Source organism: Phyllostomus hastatus, unplaced genomic scaffold, assembly GCF_019186645.2.
Source record: "Phyllostomus hastatus isolate PE091 unplaced genomic scaffold, TTU_PhHast_1.1 phas_contig_150, whole genome shotgun sequence".
Classification (NCBI taxonomy): Eukaryota; Metazoa; Chordata; class Mammalia; order Chiroptera; family Phyllostomidae; genus Phyllostomus; species Phyllostomus hastatus.
In genome coordinates this window covers 19,782,440-19,797,325 of record NW_025333611.1, presented here as the reverse complement: position 1 = coordinate 19,797,325, position 14,886 = coordinate 19,782,440, and positions in this window count along the sequence as shown.

Genomic DNA, 14,886 nt, shown 5'->3' with positions numbered 1-14,886 from the left:
CAGGCTGGGACCCCCGCTGTTCGCATGCCAGGGCGTCTGCTCTCTGTCCAGTGTGTCCAGTCATTCTTGCAGAAAAGAAACGCTTCTTTGAATCTCTCTTTAAACACCCTAAATCGCCAACATCTTTAGTGTTATTACGTATTTTTCTACTACAATACATTACGTCATTTCCATTTTGTGGTGACCCGAGATTAGTGGGAAGAAGCCGCCCCGGCCCCCGGGGGACACTCCGTCTCTCGGGTGGGGGCGTGTTCCGCGTGCTCCCGCGCACGCTGCGTGGCTGGGCCGCGGCTCATTTAAACGGTCCCCTCGCACTGGACCTCGAGGTTAGGTGCGCGGCTGCTGCGGCTCGAAGCCCACGGGCCGGTGGCCGGTGCGATGGGGGAAGTCTCCCAGGACCGATAACGGATTGGCTCCTCCCCACAAGCCCTAAGGAGCGCGTCATCACAACCTGTGCCTTCAACAACCCGCTGGCGGGAATGGGTTCCACGGGGCTGCCTCCTTATGAAGTCTTGTTTGTTTTTATTTTTAAAATTAAGACAATATACATTTGGTGCAAAAAAAATAAAAAAAATAAGTGAATGTGAGAAAACGAACATCACTCAGAATGCCCTGCTCAGCATTGCCTGCGCTCAGGGGCGCGCAGTCCCAGAAGCCGGTGCGGACTGGGTGCTGCGGCTCCGCCGGCCACGCTGCGCCACGCTGCGGCAAGCGCCGGCACCACTGCAGGGCCCGGCCCTCCCGCTTCACAGGCAGACGCCGGATTTTAGGTCTGGTGACTTGTCCGCTGTCTGCCGGCTGCAGGGTGGCGGATCTGCCTTGGGCCCTCGGCGTCCGAGCTTGACCTCTGTCCCTCCAGGTCTCCCTGCTTTTACACAATGTTTTCTAATTTGCCTTTTTCCTCTTAGCAATGCATTGTGACCATCTGCTGGGGTCATCGATTATTCATCTTGGGATTCAGTTTTGTAATGCACCACACTTCGCTGAACTGCTGAGCGTGGGGGTTATTTTGGGTTTTTAGCAGCATCAACAAAGCCACGCTAAACATTTTTGCAGCTGAACCTTTGAGCACGCCCATAGTTATTTTCACAGGGATGCTTTTCTAATAGTCCTCACGGAGCTGTCATACCGTAAGGGGTCGGGATCATGGGGCACCCAGGGAGATGTGCACACCCAGCCCCTGGTTGAGCCGTCGCCATTGGAGGAGACCCTGAGTCCTTGCAGAAGACAGCAGGGGTGGCGGGTTCCTTAAACCTTCCTCCAGAAATGGTCTCTCAGCGGGGCTCAGGGCACCACTGAGGAGCTGTTAGGTGACCTGTTAGGCAAATGACCCCATGTAGCCACGTGGGTGCAGCCACCTTGACCTCACAGACCGCTGAGCTAGAAAAGGAACAAAGGAAGGCCAGTCTGAGAAGGTGGCACCGTCCCCAACAGAGGGGAGAGGAAGCTTCTCTTCCCTCCACAGGGAGGCGGGTCTATCCACAGGGCTACGTTCTGACTTGGGGCTGGTCCCAGAGAAAGGCCCACGAGGCCCCAGGTCTCTGTCCCGGACTCACTGGCGGGGGTGTGCTCTGGAGCCCAGTGGTCCAGTGCACGGGGTGCTCGGCTGAGTCTTGGAGGACTGGTTAGCCAGGGCAGAAAAGGACAGGGTTCCAGGCAGGTGACAGTACAAGCAACGTCTGGAGGTGAGGGACAGAGGGCCGAGGGCTGCTGAGAACCTGGAGCACTTAACCTGGAGAGTGGAGGTTGGGGTGGAGGTGAGGGAGGAGGGGTGGAGACTTTTTCTGGGTCCTTGGGACCTCATGCAAGGGGTAAGGATTCTGCCCTTTATCCCCTTGGTGACAGGACAGCTGCACTGGAGACGACACCTCCTCCCTCCCTCCCTCCCTCCCTTCCTGCTGCTCGCAATGCCCAGGAGCCTCTTCCCTGTGCCAGGCTGTGCCAGGCTGTGCTGGGTGCTGGGAGGAAGATGGGGATGAGAAGGTGGGTCCTCGGGCCCTCTGGGCAGGGCCTTGGGAAGCTCTGGGGGAGGGAAAGGCAGCCAAGCAGGGACACGGGGAGCATTGCCCCCCAACAGCTCCTGCACTGGAGACCCTCGGAGAAGGAGCTCCCAGCCCCCTCTGGCAGGCCCCTCACGCAGCAGGCGGTGCGGAGGCAAGAGCCTGGGCTCGAGCTGCGTCACTCGGCCTCACGCCCCAGCTCTGCCTCCCCCAGCCGTGTGGCTTGTGGTAGTTTTGTTACATGCGAAGTGGAAACATTAATAGAAGGAGGAGGAAGATTAAATGAGACGGTGCACGTCCTGCGGAGAACAGCCCCCAGTCAGCGCTCAGGCTCAGCAAACATCGTCATCTGTGTTCTCTGTCCTGCCTCACCTGAGGCTCTGCGCTGCAGAGGAGGCGGGTGGCAGGCCGGGCCCTCCCTCTGTGGAGCTGAGGTCCGCTCTGAAGCTCCCTTTGTGAGGCCCTTTGAAGTGTGGGCCACAGAGCTGATTGCAGCCTCCCCCTCTCCACAAACGAAGTCACCACTGCGGCCAGCCCCCTTGCTCCAAGCTGGGGTCCTCTCCCTCCCCCCATTAAATCACACTTGTGAGACCCCTGGTCCTGGCCCCCTGGTGGGTTGGGCAGGACTCCAGGTACGAAGTACATACTGTGTGCCAGACCCTTCCGCCATCCCTGAATCCTCACAGCACCCTCCCCAAGGGGCTCTGTTACCCCTCCTCTACGTGGAGGTGGAGCCAAGGCCCAGAAAGGTTCTGAGTCGCCCAGACTGCAGCCAGGCCTGGCAGGGTCAGGACCCCACTGTTTTCTGTCCACAGGCCCTCCCAGCACACAGCACCCCACCCCCACCCGCCCCGTGGCCCCCTCACATTCCCTCCCAGAGGCGGCCTACCTGGCCCGTCCGGTCGGAGGTGAGCCCCGCCATGCTCTCACAAGGCACCATTCATCCAGGCGGGCTGCTGATTAAAACCATGTGTGGTGCGGCCGGCCAAGGTGGCGGCGGCTCCGGAAGCCAGGCCTGGCCTGGGGCCTGTGGGTGCTGGGAGGGCTGGGGGAGGAGGTCCAGCTGACCCACCAGCCTGCCGGGCTGGGGAGACCTCCAGGGCAGGACTGACCTCCCCCCACCGCATGCACACACCCAGGGGACCCTGAGCTGGGGCCCTGCCTCCTGCGCCCAGACCGGGAGTGCAGCAGCAGAGACCCTCCCCAGGTGAGGGTGGGGAGCTGGGCCGAGAACACTTCAGGGCACATTCCAAGGCTGCTCCTGGCTCAGCTTAGCTGCTGAGGAAGGTGAACACGCATGTGTGTGTGCGTGCACTGAGCTCTATGCAGGGCGCCCTGAGCCCTAAACTCGTGACCACCGCTGGATTCCCAAAGGGTGGTTTGGTGCAGCGGGTAAGGCCTCGTGGGCTCAGGAGGCTTGCAGACCTGGGTTTGAGCTCCCTCTCTGCCGCTTCCCAGCTGTGTGACGAGAGGCAGCTGCCCCGCCTTCCTCCTCACTCGCCGAATGAAGACCAAGTCCTGGTCAAAGGGCCCAGGCCAAGGTGGAGCCAGTTTTAGGTGCTCGTGGTCAGGGCCCGCCCTGCCGGAGGGCTGTCCCTAACCCCACCCCCTGGGCCCCCCCGCTGCTGATCTCTGAGTTGAGGCCTCTCTGGCACTTTGGAGGGTGCTAAGCAAGGGATGGGTTTCCTCTGAGGCCTAAAGGTGCCAGTTAGCGGAGGTGAGCGGGGAAGCGCCCAGGCCTGGCTGCTGTGAGGTGCAGCTGCAACAGCCACCCCTCCCGGGCCCAGAACAGAGCAGGGCTTTGTCCGCAGGGCCGCCTCCCTGGCACGGAGGCCCCCACAGGAAGGGGTAGGCGGGCCAGGCCCTGGCCAACACTGACCACAGTCTTGGCTGAGCCGGGACCCTTCAGGGGTCTGGTGTCTCAGAAGGCGCCCTGGTTTCCCGAGGAATGCACATTCCGCTGGGCAGCTCAAGCCTCGCCCCGCCCGAGGCTGGGGAGAGAGACACTTTGAGGGCACTTGTTCCTGGCCGGGTGTCTCCCCTGGGCCATCCCCAAGGGCGGGACTAACCTCAGAGTAGAAGCTCCCTGGAGGCAGGGTCCCAGGACTCCACCCTGCACGCCCAGGCTGGGGCCTCCAACATCAAACCTGGGAGAGCCCTGCCCCTCCGGACACAGGACAGAGCTGAGGAGGAGGAAGGGGGCGCCTGTGTCACACGGAGTGTTCCGGGGGGAAGTCCAGTGTTTTCCTTTGGGGCGGGCAACTGAGGTGCCGGGGAGCGAGCAGATGGCTCCTGTGACAGGGGACCCTGGTGGGACGGCCCTCCATTTCCCGACTGAGTGACTAGGGCAGCCACTTACCATGTCGGAGCCTCCACCTCCTCCCAAGCAGAGGGGAGAACCCCCCACAGAGGGTCTCCTGAGGGTGGGGAGGGACCAGGCTGGGGGCAGAACCTGACAGTGGGAACCAGCACGCACTAGTGGCAACTCAGGTTCAAACCCCAGCTCCTCTCGCAGCTGTGTGACCTTGGGCCAGTCACTTTCTTCTAGAAAACAGAATTTTAAAAAACTTCGTCCTGGGAGTATTGGAGAAACAAAGTAGCTGATACATAGTCATGGACTTGGCATCCCATCTGGCCCGTGCTGGGGTGGCCTGTTGTAGGTGCCAACTTGGTCAGCCTGCAGTCCCCAGTATTTAGTCAAGCACTTACCTAGGTATCTTGTAGATGGGACTAAAATCTGTAATCAGTTGACTTTAAGCAAAGGAGATTATTCTAGATGGTTCGGTGCAGCTGGGGGGCGTGGATCCTGATTAAGTCCGATGGAAGGCCTAAGGGCGGAGCTGAGGTCTCCCTGCAGAAGAAGCTGCTTCGTCTGTGCCCGAGAGTCCCAGCCCGCCCCGCTGCGTGAGGCGGGCTTCTCCAGGGAAACAGAGAAACAGAACCAATGGAATGTGTATATTGTACCTTGCTTCCTTTTAAAAAAAAAATTTTGTAAGACAACTCATTAAAAACTTTTTTAAATTGAATTTAGACAAAGAAAGGAAGGGAGAGAAAGAGAAAAAGAAACACCAATTTGTTGTGCCACTTATTTACACAATTCATGGGTGGATTCCTGAATGTGCCCTGACCAGGAATCGGACCTGCAGCCTTGGACTGAGACAACACTCCAAACAATTGAGCCACCCAGCCGGGACCCGTACCTTTCTCCTTCGCACACATCACACACACACACAGGGTGAGCTGGAGATGCACATACAGACCCCCACCTAATACACACGCACACAGACACACCCAGGAGAACTTGTGGTGTAAGTCCAGTTTGGGTCCAAAAGCCTGAGAACCAGGAGAGCCAATGTTTCAGTTTGAGTTCAAAGGCAGGAAAAAACCAATGTCTCAGTTCAAAGATAGTCAGGCAGAAAGAATTCTCCCTTCCTTGTGGGAGGGTCAGCCGTTTGATTCTACTGAGGCCTTCACCTGATTGGACGAGGCCCATCTACCTTAGGGAGGACAATCTGCTTTACTCAGACCATTGATTCCATTGTTAATTTCATCCAGAAACATCCTCCTGGAAACACCCAGAATAACATTTGACCAAATATCTGGGCACTTGGTGGCCCAGTCAAGTTGACACATAAAATGAACCATAGCCTGTGGACTTAGGCTTGCCCGGCCAGCCTGTACAGTTGAGCAAGCTGATACTCAGTAATAAATCTTTTAAGATGTGTCTCCTACTGGTTTTGTCCTTCTGGCTGGACCCTGACTGATAGACATAGTAAGCCAAAATAAGGATAATAATCATTACTATTATCGTCTTCTTGGAGGAGTCCCCAGCAGTGGGCCTGCACGTGGTGCGTCCGTGGCAAATGTTATGGAGCCCCGTCGTAGCAGAGAGCAGAGGTCCTGTCACTGCTTCCATGACTCTAAATTGTGGTCGGAGCCGCAAGAACAAGTTCTCCCCGGGCCCCCAGCGCAGCAGCTTCACCGCCCCCTCCCACCACTAGGCCGGCGTCTCCGGGTGCCCAGCGCACAGAAGAGGAGCCACTGTCAGGGAGCCACCCCACTCCGGGCCCTCTCCTGAACGCGTCATCTGAACCTCACAACAGCCTCTGACGTGGCTATTGGAACTCTCCCCACTTTACAGAAGGGAAAACTAAGTCACAGGCACGCTCATCCAAGGGTCTTGGCGCCCTCTTTGACAATCGGTCGAGCGCAGATGTGAGGATGTATTTCTGGACTCCCGGTTCTGTTTCACTGAGATGAACGTCTAGCTGGGCGCTGGTACCAAACCGCCTTTGTTTCGGTTGTTCTGCAGGAAGTTTCGAATTTGAGAAGTTACCCTTCTTCGGTGTTACCGGACGAGGCCAGATCCCTGGAAACTCACCAGGAACCTCAGAATTGGCTGGTCGGTTTGCGCAAAGCAGTGGGCGGGACACCGATCGGAATTGCACGGACGCTGTGCGTCGGTTTGCAGAGCGCTGCCGCCTGGGCACTGTTCCAGGAGACTGCCAGCTCGTGAATAGGCGATGTTTTCTCATTTATTTAGATCTTCCTTTTTTATTTTTCAAGGAAGATTTTATCTGTTTTTATATTTTGAGCGAGGGAAGGGAAGGAGAAAGAGAGGGAGAGAAACATGGATGCCTGAGAGAAACATTGAATTGGTTGCCTCTCACCCAAAACTGGACCCACAACCCAGCCATGTGCCCTGACCGGGAACTGAACCAGCAACCTTTCGCTTTGCAGGACGATGCTCAGCCAACGGAGCCGCTCCAGTCAGGGATATTTAGATCTTATTTCATTTATGTCAACAATGTAGTTTTCAGAGGTAAATTTTGTGTTTCTTTTGTTAAATTTATTCTTGTGTATTTTATTCTTTGGGATGGTATTGTGAATAAAATCGTTTCCTTCAGTTTATTTTCAGACTGTTTATTGCAGATGTACAGAGATACAATCCATTTCTGGCTGTTGATTCTGTTTCCCACCAACGTGCTGAACTCATTTATTAGTTGTGAGAGTTTTTAGTGGATTCGGTGAGATGTTCTATACACAAAATCGTGTCATCTGCAAAAAGAGATGAGTTTTACTTCTTCCTTTCTGGTCTGGATGCCTTTTCTTTTTCTTTTTCTTACATAATCAACTTGACTAGCGTCTCCAGTTCCGTGGGGAGAGCAAAGGCAGGGACAGACAGACATCCTTGTCTTAGCCCTTTTCTTCAACAAGAGAAGAGTGAGTATAGAGCTGGGGTTGAGGGATCAGGCAGTCTCGGTGCACATCATCTTGCTGTGTGGCTCTGAGCAAGTGACTTAACCTCTCTGAGCCTGCTTTTTCTCCTCCATTAATGTGAGTGTCAGGAGAGTGCTTGTCTCACATGTGTAGACACGCAGGACCCCTTATGGCCTCGCTTAGATCTGGCCCCCGAGCAGACCCGTGGACAGGGTGGAGAGCAGGGTGACACATGCCAATGAGGGTTAAGGTCTGGTGCTCCTCCCAGGTCCCCCCTGGGGAACCCCTTTCCCCAGGAAAAGGCAGGGCTGCTGGGGTTTGAATGTGCAGACTGGGCTTGGTGGAGCTCCGTGTGTTGGTAATAAATGGACAGGAAAAAAGATTCCATTACGCAGGAATGCCTGGGGGGGGGAGGGAAGGAGCCGGCTCCCCTCCCAGCACCAGCCAGCCCTGCAGCCTTGATTGATGTGCTTGCACCACAGCAGCGTCTGGGCCTGGCGGAAGGAGGCCCCTCCGCCACTCACCCCTCCTGGAGCCAGGCCAGCAGCCAGATGTTCCTGGCCTTTGGGGAGCTGGGATGGGGGCAGGGAAGGTCGGCCGTGGGCCAGGGGGCAGCCGCCCAGATGTCAAGCCCCCACCTCCTCCTTCTCGGCAGGCGGTGGGGCTCAGGTGGCATCGGTCCTGTTGCTGACCTTTGGCCAGTGCCCCGTGTCCCTCAGCTGTGACTCAGTTCAGGATTGGGGATGGCGGTCCTCACCCACCCTGTCCTGACGGGAGAAGCACACAGCTGCCCGGGAAAGGGCTTTAAACTCCAAAGAGGAAAATGTTCCGCCTGTCTAAGGCTCTTGTGTTATTCTGGCCAGAGCCACGGGGAGAGGTACGATGGGGCCTGAGCCACCCATGGGGCGAGGAGATCCAGGCGAGGTCTCTGGATTTGTGGTTGGGACAGTGGGTCTGAAGGCAGATTCAGGGCAAGAAGGTGGTGCTCCACCAGCAGGTGTTAAGATAGACCCAAGACCATGGCTGACTGGCTCAGTTGCTTGGAGCATCATCTCATGCATCAAAAGGTTGCACGTTCAATCCCTGGTCAGGGCACATACCTAGGTTGCAGATTTGATCCCCAGTCGGGTTATGTACGGGAGGCTACCAATCGCTGTTTCTCTCTTACATCTCTCTCTCTCCCCCTCTCCCTCTCTCTCTCTCAATAAACATTTCCTTGGATGAAGATTAAAAAAAAGACCCAAAGCCTATTGCCTCAATACGTCCCTATTAAGCAGTGTGGTTGTGCAGAATTACACAGCATCACCTCTGAGCCTTCTAGTGATTTTTAGCAGTAAACATTTAAGAACTGGAAAAGAACAGAAAAAATAAATCTATATGTATATAGAACAACAAAGAAGGAGACCCACACATCACCCCAAGATTCACCATTCACCATGTAGAATGATTAACTGCGAACACGTTTGTGTAAGTTCTTCTGTTTATACTCCGGGTCTATGTGTATAAACATTTGCGCACGCACATTTCCCCCACAGTGGGCTCATGGTGCACGTCTGGCTGTGTGACCCGCCTTCTCCCACTCGCAGTGGGAGATGCAGAGCCCCCCGCCCCCAGCCTGCTTCTGCCTTTGCATTGTGCAGCTGCCCCGTGTCGCTGGCCCTGGGACGGTTTCCACAATTTCCCAAATATGGGCAATGCAGCACTGAATCTCTTTGTACCTACGCTGTTTGTGCACATGTGGATCGTTTCCTTAGGAGAAATTCCAAGGCGTAAAATTGGTCGGTCAAAGAGTTTCTCGGGTGGGGGCTTCGGGGGGCAGATGATCAAACTGACTTCCTGAAAGCCTGAACCAATTTCACTTGCACACGCAGGCCCTCGTTCCCTCGGTCCCCCAGCTCAGCTCACACGCTCGCCCTGGAGCCGACCACCCATGTCCACCTCGCCCCAGCCCCCACCTTCGGGAGTCCCCTGTGGGGCCCAGAAACACATTCTTGCTCATTGTTCGCTAGAGGGTACCATGGGTGGGGTGATCCTGGACCTTGGCTTGGTCCTTTCTGGGCCTCACTTTGCCAAACCGTTAAGTTGAGGGACACCGGTTTCACAGTTCTCTTCCAGTTCACGGGTCTCTGAACAGCAGCACCTTCCCTGTAGCCCTGCCCAGAGGGCAGGGTCTTCTGAGACTCGCGTGGAGACTGTGGCAGGCGCGAGGGCAGGACGTCATTTTCTGAGCGCCTGCCCAGGCATGGTCCTGTGCAGTGATAGGTGGGCCTGTGCAGGGAGTGACGGGCCTGCTCACCACCAGCCGGACACCAGAAGACCAGGCTCCTGTGGGCAGCGTGACCTTAGAGCAGCTGCTGAGGGTGGCCTGGCAGCCTGCCGGGCCCTCGGAGTGTGGGACAGCACAGCGGGAGCCGTGGCCTCTCTGAGGAGCACTGGAGGAGAGGAATGGACGTGGAGATGACCTCTGAAGGGGTCCTGGGCCCCAAGAATCCCGTGGGCTTCCCAGAACAGTCACACGCACACCCTATCTTTCAACTTTGCACGCTGGCCTGCACATCAGCTGCTCCCAAGAGCGTTCCAGCCTCTTTTCCCTTCACACATGTGTGCACACACACCAACTGAGGCCTGCACTTGCCTCAGACACATGTGATCACACTTAGACACGCAATGATAATAATAGAACACTAACAATTTTAATAGCACACTTACTGAGCATTTACTTTGTGCCAAGCACTCCCCAGGCCGTGTCCAGCTCTATGACAGGCATTGTCACTCGCTCCCTTGCACAGGTGAGGCAAAGTCACTTGCCTAAGGTCTCAGGTCTGGTAAGCAGAGAACCCCATGTTGGCGCTCGCCATGAAAATTCCTCACCCAGCCCTTGGTACACAGTCAGACAGACCCCGCTTGTCCAGACTCAGGCAGCTGGAGACGCCGTAAACGCAGGCTGTAAACCACTTTCTTGGCTCCTGCACGGACCCAGAGTTCCCCCGCTGGCCAGCGGGCCTGCTCGAGGCAGGAAGGAGGAAACACCCCCACCCCAGCCGTTGTGCTGAGTCCTTCACTTTTCTGTAGGTCTCCCTTCCTCCTCCTCCCTTCCTCTCCTCTTTGCCTTCTCAAGCCAACCTTGAGGACCTACTGAGGTCAATGCTAGGCTATAGTGGGAAGGTAGCCTGGGTTCCCATCTTCGAGAGAGTAACAGCTCAGCCAGTCGCATGAGACCCTGAGGACAGGATTGCTCAAGGGCACACAGGAAGTGACAGCAGAGACAGGCCTAATAGCCAAGTCTCCCTACACCCAGGCCAGGAGACAGCCCAGGCCCACTAGGAGATCTAACTATAAGGCTTGTGCTGTGTTCTGAAAGCATGACTCAGTGTGGCCATGGACTTGAGCTCAGAGCAGCACTGATGCAAACTGTAGCTCCAATGTGTTGGGCGCTCACGTGCACCAGGTATTTCACAAGCCTCTCTCAGTTATCTTCCTGATAACCCAATAAGGCCCATACTATTATGACCAACTTCCTCCCACATTACAGTTAAGGAAACCAAGGTTCCCAGTGAGTCAGGACTCAAACCCAGGGCTATTTCTCCAAAACCCAAGCTCTCCAGCTGTACTCACTGCCTTGGATGAGGAAAGGACCGGGGCGCCCAACAGGAGATGGTTTGGGCCAGCAGGGATCGAGCAGGCTTTTACAGGGATGGGCAGAAGGACAGGAAGAGAGAGGAGCAGTCTAGGAAGTGGGCACGGCTGTAGCCCAGGTGCAGAGGCTGGAAGGTACCCGTGAGCCCCAGCAGTAAAGAGGAGCAGACCCGTTGGAGGGGAGGCTGGTGGCTCTGGGAGCCATGCAAGCCCCTGGCATCTCTCACACTCCTTCCTAAAGGAGGGGCTGACAGGCCTGAGGTGATCCTGGGGACTCTGCCAGTGTTGGTCCTAGAGGAGCCACAAGAGGCCCTGAGCTGGGCAAAGGTCTCCCTGGCGTCGCTAACCAGGCCTCATGGAGGGCGGAGCCAGGAGGCCCCGTGGGCTGGGCCACCCCCAGAGAGGGACACTGTCCAGTGTAGGGGCAGGTACAGGGCTCTGAAGATCCTCGGGACACATTGGCCTCAAGCTCCTTGGCGTGTGGGGCGACGGCAGGCCCGTGTGCCAGGCTGGCAGAGGTGAGTGCCCAGCAGAGGCTGGACAATGGAGAAGGGAGCAGGGGAAGGAGGGCCCCAGCCGCACATCCCCAAATCACGGAGGTCAGAGCCGGGCTCGTGGTGGCAGAACCAGTGAGTGAGTCAGGCAGGACCCTCCTAAACCAAAGCCCGTGAGTCCACCTTGCACCCCCATCTTCTAGTCAACCGCCGCCTCCTCCTTCACCTCAGCTCAGGTGACCCCTCCTTGGAGAAGCCCGCCCTGATACCTGCCCTCCGACTCCCTTCACGCCCTGGAGGTGCAGTCAAACTCCTCCAGCAGAGTGCTATTAGAACTGGAGTCTCTTCGAGCTTAGTTTGGAATTATGCTCTCACTTACAGGGTTTTCTGATGGATTCTGTGCACCTTCTAGCTGTGAGCTCTGAGAGGTCAGGAAAGGCGTTTGTCACATTCACCAGAGTGCCCGCAGGCCCTGGCCTAGAGCAAAAACCCGACATATTTGTTGAACAGATTGATGTGGACAGGTAGATGCATGTATAAATGAATGGACAGACGAGAAGATGGGTGGATGGATGGGTGGATGGATGGGTGGGTGGGTGGATGGGAGGACGGGTAGATGGATGGATGGTTGGTTGGGTAGGAGGTTGGGTGGGAGGATGAGTGGCTGGATGAACGGATGGACGGACGGATGAAAGGATGGGAAGATGGGTGGTCTGTTGAGTGAAAGGATGTGTGGACAAATGGACGCTGTATGGTAGGTAGGGGAGTGGTAGGGTAAGTAGATAACTGGATGAATGGATGGATGGGTGCAGGTGTGGAAGGATGGATGGGTACAACTTTGGAATGTTAGACTCTTAGAATGTTAATAATCATGAAACTCTAAACGCAGACTCAGCAAGGTGAAGTAGGTTTGTCCAAATCACCCAGCAAACCATGTGACCCCAGTCCCTGGGTCCTTTCTAACCATTGTGCAAACAGCCTCTGAAAAAGGGGCCAGATCCCCTCATTCTAGTTCCGTCTCGTTTGTGCTTTCTATGCGACCTGGGCCAAGTGTTTGGGCCTCCGTTTTCTCTTTAAAAGAAAACGTTGTGGAATCTAGGGTTTCCCTACCTTCTGGGGAAGGCCAGCCCTGCTGGGACTTGTCAGGCCCGGCCCAGAGACCCCCCCAACACACTTCCCTCAAAGCTCAGTGGGGCTGTCAGGACAGATACCAGGCCTCTGCGGTGACAGTGAGGTCACAGACCTGGAGCCGGGGGGGCCAGGTCCCTCTCTCTTGAGCCGGCCTAGCCATCAGCCCTGTCTCAGTGTGCGGTTGTCCACTCCCAGGTGGGGGGAGACGGGGGAGTGGGGGAGTGGGGGAGTGGGGGGTGGTGGCAGAGGTGACACAGCTTGTGGAAGGAGCCCCTCTGTGGTTTTCTGGCTCTACACGCCCCGCCTGGCACTCTCTCACTATCCACGCAGCCCGAGGCCCTGAAGCCGGGGAAAGTGCCCTTAAAGGGGACTCCTCCTGTGGAGGAAAAGGGGCTCGTTGGCAAGGAAGGGGGGTCTTTGTGGCAGCCCCGTGAGAAAACACGTCTTAAGCGTACTCAGAGGCCCGGGACACAGGACTGTGGGCGTCATAAGAGAAGGGAATCTCATTCTGTGCGTGCGTGTGCGTGTGTGTGCGTGTGTGCATGTGTGCGTGTGTGTATGTGCGCGTGTGTGTGTGAAAGAGAGAGACGGAGCAGAAAGCAGAGCGAGCGAAGGCAGCTCCGCGCTCCCTACCCTGTGACGGAGCTGTCAGGTGGGGCGGGGGAAGGGGGCAGACGGGAGGAGGCTGGGGCGGCAGTCACAAGGACTCCTGGGGCCATAAAACCCAGCTGAGGCCTTTGGACTTTATCCTTTAGAGTAAGGAACCTTTTTTTTTTTTTCAAAAAGCTCTCACAGAAAACGAAAGGAAAAGAAATCTTACGCACACTCATTGTGAAAAACAAATTTCCCTCCCCGCTTCCCCAGTTCCCTCCCGAGAAGGCGCCCTGTTGCCAGGTCCCGCAGACCCCTGTGGAGATACTGCGAGCTGTATTACTCCGCGCGCCCACCCCTCCTTTCTCCACAGTGGAAGCGTGCTCCACTCACTGCTCTGCTGCACTGCGTGCGTTACCGATCGCTTCTCAGCGTTGATTTCACCGCCACGTGCCGTCCAGCTGCAGGGACGCTCTGCGCTTCATTACCCAGTCCCTCCTGATGGACAGTGACTTTTTTTTTCTAGCCTTTTGCTTCCACAAGCAGTCCTGCAATGAGTATGTCCTTGTGGGTCCCCTTCTGAGCGCATGGGTCGGTGTGTGTGTGTCAGGTAAATTCCCAGAAGTGATATCGCTGGGTCAAAGGGTCCACGCACCCAACATGCATTCAACAGCCCCAAACCGCCCCCTGGGGAGGTTTCGAGCAGAGGAGTGACAGGCCCCCAGGTCCGGCCAGCGGCTCCTGATGTATTTGGAAGGATGGGGAGAGTAAGGTACGTGATGAGGAGCCCCACAGTCTTTGGGTCTGGGACGAGCTTGGGGATCCTCGAACGAGGGTTCACTCAGGGTGTCTGTGAGCTCCCAGCTCTGGTGCTCCCTGGAGGGAGGGAGTTAGGGGCCCCAGTGGATGTGTCTCTTTTCTGTGGGGAGAGGCCTCCCGCCCCACAGCCGTGCACGGACTACATCCCCCCGGGGTGGCTGCAGGCAACCGGTGGGGAGAGGACAGGCTGCCAGCAGCTGCGAGGGGCCAAGTTCAGCCAAAGCCCGTGTAGAGGGCTGCCAAGAGTTTCTTCTCCTTTTCCCAAGTCGTATGCTTCGGGCTGGGGCACAGTGTCATCCTCCTGTTTCCTATTACTTTACAAGGCTCCCACAAAAGCGCTAGCGGTGGAGGCCCTTTGATGTCTGGGCTGAGCCTGCCTCCGCCTGGGGAGAAGCATCTTTGCTGAGGATCAGACGGGTGTCAAGCTGAGATGGTCCCCAGGCTTTCCCCGCCAAGGGCTCCCCTGGCTGCGTTCCAGCCAGGACAGCAGGCTGCTGGAGGGTGCGGAGCCACTGTCGTAGCCTGGCCAAGGACCCTATGCTAGACCCCAGAAAAGGACACAGAGGCCCAGAGGGGGCAAGAGGCTGCCCCAGGCCACACAGGGGACTGGCAAAGTGCTCCCTCTCGGAGGGTGAGCAGAGCTGGGGGAGGCGGTGCAAAGGATTTCTGCCTGGCAGCCTTTGGCTGTTGGTCTCAGTTTCCCCACCTACTGTCCTAGAACCTTTTCTGGCAGCTGAGGTGCCAGTATCTGCCATCACCCTGCCCGAGTTCAAATCCTGGGGTCTATCTCTTTTAGCTGTGTGACCTTGCTCAGTTACTTAACATCTCTGAGCCTCAACTTTCTCTTCTCTAAACTAGGATAATGACAATCCCCACCCTAAAATGCCTCCCTGAGGGTGAAATGGGAAGATGCAGGAAAGTACTTAGCACAGGCCCGATACACAGTCTCAAACTGAACAGCTCTTATCACTGCTGTTTTCCGTGATGATAAAAAG